The sequence below is a fragment of the Elephantulus edwardii genome, unplaced genomic scaffold, assembly GCF_000299155.1.
Source record: "Elephantulus edwardii isolate Elephantulus edwardi_28Jun2011 unplaced genomic scaffold, EleEdw1.0 scaffold00043, whole genome shotgun sequence".
Classification (NCBI taxonomy): domain Eukaryota; kingdom Metazoa; phylum Chordata; class Mammalia; order Macroscelidea; family Macroscelididae; genus Elephantulus; species Elephantulus edwardii.
Window position 1 is genome coordinate 14,820,227 of NW_006399793.1, and position 7,300 is coordinate 14,827,526.

The 7,300-nt window shown below is 37.8% G+C and overlaps 1 protein-coding gene across 1 annotated transcript in view; it reads left to right on the forward strand.

The window, feature by feature from the left end:
- Positions 1-7,300, forward strand: part of FAM81B (family with sequence similarity 81, member B) — a 104,170-nt gene that overhangs the window by 60,410 nt on the left and 36,460 nt on the right. The gene's annotated exons all lie outside the window — the stretch shown is intronic.

Consider the following 7,300-nt stretch of genomic DNA (forward strand, 5'->3'; position numbering starts at 1 on the left):
ATTGATGCCTTTGAGCTGTGGTGCTGGAGAAGAGTGTTGAATATACCATGGACTGCTAGGAGAACAAACAGGTTTGTCCTGGAGAGGGTGAAGCCAGAGTGTTCCCTGGAGTCAAGGATTCTGAAGCTTCGTCTGACATATTTTGGGCATGTTGCAAGACGGGACTTGTCCTTGGAAAGGGACATCATGTTTGGCAGAGTGGAGGGGCAGCGAAGGAGAGGAAGACCTTTGGTGAGATAGATCTATTTTGTGACTGGAGCGGTGGGAATAAGTGTGTGTTTGAGATGGCTAGGTTGGCACAGGATAGAACAGCATTTAGAGCTCTTGTACATAGGGTCGCTATGAGTCGCAAGCGACTCGATGGCACATAACAACAACAACAAAACAACTAGTACCAGGGTTGTAGACTGTGGATCATCATATTATATGTCCACTAGCAATACATAAATTGTCATAAATCCCCATAATTTCACCAAAAATAAATGTTTAAGTGCTAAACAACTCACTGAAAGAATGACAATTCTAACCCCCTTCAGGGTGCTGAGAAAACAAGCCCTGGTGATCAGTTTACATAAGATGATAGCCTTGAAATTCCTATCAAGCAGTTCTATTCTACACATGTGAATCGCCATGAGTCAAAATTATCTCAATGCATGTAGCAAAACAACATTGTTGTAGGGATTTCATTTTATCTTCTAACTAGTTCTCTATTGTTTGTCAAACCAAACCGAAACCACTACTGTGATGTTGATTCTAACTCAGGCTGTAGTTCTTTATGGGAGGAGACTATCGTCTAAAAAGTACCAATCGGATTAGAACTGTTGGTCTTTAAATTTGCAAGCCAACACAATATGCACTGCATCACCAGGGCTCTTTTATTTGTATATTGTAAAGCTTGCATCAACATTTTTCTTTTTAATTATATTTTATTTGCTTCCGTACAAACATTGTTTCATGTATGTACATTGTGTTTTATACAGTCTTTCATTTACCTTGCATTTTATATATAATCACTATTGACCTACTCCTATGATCATCCCATATTTACAAATTCCAGCTGAATCTTTCCTATTCCTTCAACCCCTTCCATCTGCCCTCTGACTTCTGCTATCCTAGTGATTTTCCTCCTTCCCTTTATCTATCTACTTTCTCTTTTCTCTTTTGAATATTTATACACATCTTGCTCAGTTACCCTTCCGTTTTCACCATAAAGGTTTTATGTTGTATTTGTCCTATGAGACTGAGTTATTTCACCCAGCATAATACCCTCTAGATTCTCCCATGTTATATAATATTTTATTAAATCATTATTCCTCAGTGCTGCATAGTACTCTATTGTGTGAATACACCATAATTTCTCAATCCATTCATTTGTTGATTGGCATTTGAACTGCTTCCACTTTCATGATGGTGTAAATAACCCTGCTATGAACATAGGTGTACAATTCTCCATTCATTTCTCAGCTCTAATTTTCTTGATGTATTTTCCTGGCACTGGAATAACTGGTTAATATGGGACTTTTATGTTCAGCTTTTTGAGGAAACGTCAAACTGACTTCTAGAAATGTTATACTTTCTTATAATTCTACTAGCAATGTATGGGAGTTCCAATCTGTCTGCATCCTCTCCAACGTTTACTGCTTGCTGTCTTGTTAAAATTTGCTACAGCTACTGAGATGTGACTGGCTCAGAACAGAGCAAAGTTCAGAGCTACTGTACACAGGGTCTCTATGAGTCATGGGCCACTGACTCAATGGCTCAGTAACAACAACTGGGATGAGATAGTATCTCATTGTTCTGATTTGCATCTCTCTGATTGACAGTGATTTTGAACATCTTCATGTGTCTATTGCCCATCTGTATGTTTCCTTTTGTGAAGAATCTTTTCATGTCTTTTGCCGTTTTGTAATTATCAGACATAATGTAGTATTCAGTAAACTTTCGTTATGAGACCCTTGTTTGCAATGATATTGTCATTCCCCACCCCCTCCACCTCCCCATTCTGTGGGCTTTTTTTTCACCCTCTCAGGACAAGGTTTTGATATATAAAGGCACTTGATTTTTAGAAGGTCTCATTTGTTAATTTCATTGTCTCCTGGTTGTGCCTTTTTGGCTATATTTGCAAGTCTATTTATGCCATAGGCCAGGGCTTCTAAATTTGGTGCCATTTTGTCTCTTAAGATGTTTATGGTTTCAGGTTTTACCCTAATGTCTTTGATCCACCTTAGTGAATTTTTGTGTATGATCTGAAATGTAAATTTTGTTTCGATTTTTCTGCAGGTAGATGTCTAGTTTTGCTAGCACTGTTTGTTGAAGAGGTTCTCATTTCCTCATTTGTTAAATTTTGTTTCCTTGGGAAGGATATTTTGTGAAAAAACAATGTATTCAAACTTTGTAAATAAACCAGAGTAAAAAAAAAAACCCAAACAATTAACCATAGGAAGATGGGTTGATTTCTGATTTCTTGGTGCTATTCCATTGGTCTGTGTGCTGTTTTGGTTACTACAGCTATGTAGCAGGTTTTGAGGTCAGGGAGTGCTATGCCTCCCACTTCATTTTTATTTTTTCATAAAGGTTTACTTATTCAGAGTCTCTTTACAAAGTAAACTGCCAATTGCCTTTTCTATCTCTTTGAAGAATGAGTTTGGTATCTGTATTGGGATTATGTTGAACATGTAGATTACTTTTGGTAGGACTGTCATTTTTCACAATATTGAGCCTTACTATTCCATGAACAGGGAATATTTTCCATTTATTTAAATCTCATTTGGTTTCTTATAGTAGTATTTTGTAGTTTCCCACATAAAAGACTTTTGTGTCTCTAGTTAGGTTTATTCCCAAGTATCTCATCTTGTGGTTGGCTATTATAAATAACATTGCTTTCTTAGTTTCCTTTTCCATGCTTTCTTTGTTGCTGTAGGGAAATCCTGCTGATTTTTGTATATTAATATTATATCCTGTTACTTGACTAAATGGGTTTCCTAGACCTGAGACCATTTTGTTAAGTCCTTGGGATTTTTTGTACACTGTCATATCATCAGCACATAAGCGACAGTTTTACTTACCACCTCTTTGCCAATTTGGATGCCTCTTATTTCCTTCTCTTCTCTTATTTCCCTAGCAATTACTTCCATTACAGTATTGAATAGAAGTGGTGATAATGAGCATCCTTGGCTGATCCTTCTTGGCAAAGGAAATGCTTTTAGTCTTTCTCCATTGAGAATTATGTTGGCTCTTGGTTTTGCACATATACTTTCCACAATGTTGGGGAAATTCCCTTCTATTCCTACTTTGCTGAGTGTCTTAATCAAGAATATGTGTTGGATTTTGCCAAAGACCTTTTCTGTGTTACTTCATATAACCATATAGTTCTCTTTTTTTTACTTTACTTTATACTGGTTTACTTACAAAGTTCGTATACATTGTTTATCACACTGGATCTTTCCCATTTCCTGAACCCACTTCTTCCTCCACCCATCAAATTGTGTGACCTTATAATTACCCGCTGCCAGCCCTTCCTCACCCATCTACTCCCACCCTCCCTCCCTTGGCTCCTCAGGCATGTTTTGCTACTTATCTCTTTACAATAATGGTCTTATACAGTATTTGTTCTTATGGGACTCACTTAGTTCATTTAGCATAATGCTCTCTAGTCCCTCCCAAGTTATATAGTGATTTACAGAGCCATTGCTCCTACGTGCTGCATAGTATTCCATCGTGTGAATGTACCATAATTTCTCAATCCATCTGATTGTGGTTGGAACACTTTGTTATGTTAATGTGATATATTACACTGATTGCTTTTCTTATATTCAACCATCCTTGCATACATAACTGTTATTACTCTCCTGTGGTCATGATAAACTATTTTTTTTAATTTTATTTTATTATTTGTGTGTGAGTGTATACCGTCAAATCAGATCTGACTGGTACAGTAAGAGATTGTTCCTCCTTCTCCAACAGAGCATCTGGTGGATTTGAACCCTGCACCTCTGGGATTGCAGTACACCTTCTTGCCACTAGGCCACCAGAGCTCACCGATGAACTATTTTTTATATATTGTTGGACCCACTTGGCCAGGATTTTGTTAAAGATTTTTGCATCTATGTTGATGAGAGATATTGGTTCGTAGTTTTCTTTTTTAAAAAAAAAATTGTATATTGATTTATTTACAAAACTTGAATATGTTGTTTTTCACAAAAAATCCTTCACCCCATCTATTGAATTGTGCAACCTTATGATTAACATCCTATTCCCCCACCTATTATTATCCCTCTATTTCCATCCCCCCCTTTGGGTCCTCATACTCAGTCTACAATAATGGTTTTATACAGTATTTGTCCTTGTGGGACTTAGTTCAGTCAGCAAAATGTTTTCTACTCCCTCCCAAGTTACATTTAAAACCAGGCCCAAGGGCCCAACCGAATTTAAAAACCAATGCATGGTTCGAACCCCCCAAGCTCCACCATTCCACATTCCTCTATAACCAAGCAGTCCCATTGGCTCTCACCACTCAAAAGTGCCTCACTGGGACCATGCCTCGCATTCCCAGTCTCCAACCAAATTCAGTTGGAGACAAAATATAATTGGGATTTAATTTTTTACCTAGTCTTCTACTCATTTTTTCTCTTAGTTGGTATCATTGAGCCATTCACATTAAGTATGACTATTCACACATGCCAGGTTTTCTCACTGCCATTTTGCTTTGTTTCTTTTTCTGTTTTTGCTGGTTACATTGGTCCACCCACTTTGCTTTGCTACCTGTCTGTGAAGGACTTCACTTAGTGTTTCTCGTAGACTTGGTCTTGTCTTCACAAATTCCTTCTTCTTGTTGTTGTTGGGTGCTGTCAGGTCAAGTATGACTCATGGCAATCCTGTGAACAACAAAACTCTGTCCTATCCTGTGCCATCTTCACACTTCCTTGCACACTGGAGCCCATTGCAGCAGTTACTGGGTCAATCCACCTGGTCGTGGGTCTTCCTCTCCTTTGCCACTCTCCACACTTGCAAGCATCATGTCCCTTTCCAAGGAATAGCCCCTCCTAGCAACACACCCAAAGTATTTGTTTGTTTCAGTGCTTCTCTCCAATGCCATAGCTCAAAGGCATCGATTCTTCTGTCATCCTTATTAATTCATCACTTTTTTGCAAGTAACCTAATTTCTCCTTCATATTTGATGTACAGCTTTGCTATGTACAAGATCTTTAACTGATCATTATTTTCTTTCAGCTTCCTATATATGCCATCCCACTGTCTTTTCACTTGTATTGTTTCTGCTAAGAAACCAGAGCTAAATCTAATTAGATCTCCTCTTAGGTGATTCTTTGTGTTTCTTGTGCTGCGTTTAGTATTTTAACCTTATCTTTGATTTTGGAGAATTTTACTATGATGTGTTTTGATGTCTTTCCTTTGGGCTCTAATCTGTTTGGATATCATTGAACGTCTTTTCTTTCTATCCATATCTTTTTTTAAATTAATTTAAATGAAAGTTTACAGAGACTTAAGGTTTCCAGTCATTCATGGTTGCATTTTTCTCCCTCCCCCTTCTTCCCTTCCCAATTCATTCTTTTCCTTGAAAACAAAGAAAAATTCTTTCATTGTTATGCAATCTCTCCCCCCCTTCTCAAGTCCACTCCACTATGCAGTCTATGCTCTGGACTTCTTTAATGATAAGAATACCCATTCATATATCCCTTTTAAACAGTTCTCTCCCTCATCTGTTTCAAAGCAATATACATCATTCCTCCCCTCCTTTTCTGTCTTTTCTCAACACTGATCTCAGTCCCTTTTTAAAACAGTGGTCCTATGCAATAATTGTCTTTTTGTTACTGAGATATTTCACTCAGTATAATGTCCTCCAGGGTCATCCATTTTGTATAATATTCCATGAGTTTCTTGGTTTTCAATGCTGCATAGTATTTCATTGTGTAAATATACCAGAGCTTCTCTATCCATTCGTTTGTTGTTGGGTACTTGGATCATTGAGCTTCTTGAATGTGAATTTCATCATTTTTCATGTCATCTGGGAAGTTTTCTTCTAGTACGTCTTCTACAATTTTCTCAATGCTTCCCCACCCCCTTCTGTCCTGTTGTGGAATTTCAATCACACATATATTTTCCCATTTGATGTTTTTGGTTTTTTTGTTTTGATTTGGTTTGGTTCCTTTTCCTTCTGCCTTCTCTCTGGCTTTTATCTTAAGTTCCCATTGAGGTTCTTATCGTGCAGCTCTCTATCTTCCATCTCTTAAATTCTTCTTCTTTTTTTTTTTTTGCTTTTTATACCTCAAGCAGGCTGAAAAGTTCTGCCATTTTGTTCTTTATTCTGGATTGCATTTTCATGAATTTCTATTGTGTCTAGTACTATTTTGGTTATACACTGTCTTATGATGATATTTTAAATTCTTATGCTTCTTTATTTATGGTTTTTACTCATTATTCCAGTTGTTGTTATGTGCCGTCGAGCTGCTTGTACTTATCACTTTTTCAGTACCAGTTCCTATAACTCCACATCGATGTATTTTTTCCCCTCCTTATCTCTGGGATATTCATTAGGTCCATGATCTGCTCTACTTTTTTTAGGAGAAATTTTTCATAGTGTTGAACTTGCCTGCTGCTTCCATGACATTATGTGAAGTTCTTCTTGGTATGTGTAACATAATCTCTGTTGTGTCTGTGTAAGGTGTTGTCAATTCCTTATTTTTATGATGCTATTGATAAGTAGCAGACTATAAATGCTGCCCCTGATTCAGTTACTGAGTGACAACCTTTCCCACCAGCTGTTTATGGGAAGATCTGTTTCTCCTTTCCTGTGGCAAACTTCTCATTCAGTTGTCCTTTGAGGGATTATGAACTGAATGGAGTTGCTCCTTCTGTGCAACTGTGTTGGGCCTGTTTCTCTGTCCTGTCCTATAGTTGGATGGCAGGGAGTGATTTACTCCAGGGTTAGGCAAAGTCCTGTGCATGCTGCATGGGATATCTTGCCTAGCGCAAAGGGCCAGGGAAGTAGCAAGGTCCCAGGACTACAGCCCTCAAGTCTCAGACTTTGATAGTAGTGGAAGGGTGAATCAGATACCTATCTTCTCTTTTATGATTAGTTGGGAGGCAGCTATTCCCCTCTGAGCAGATAAAGGCTCAAGGAAGTAAGAAAGTCCCTACAGTACAATCCTCAAATCTCAGTAGGTAATAATATGGAAGGTTATATTAATTTTATACTTACTAACTTCAGAGACACTGATCCCAACATAAGGAACTACCATCACCTGATGTGTTTGAAATCACAGAAGCCATGGAAGCTTCATAT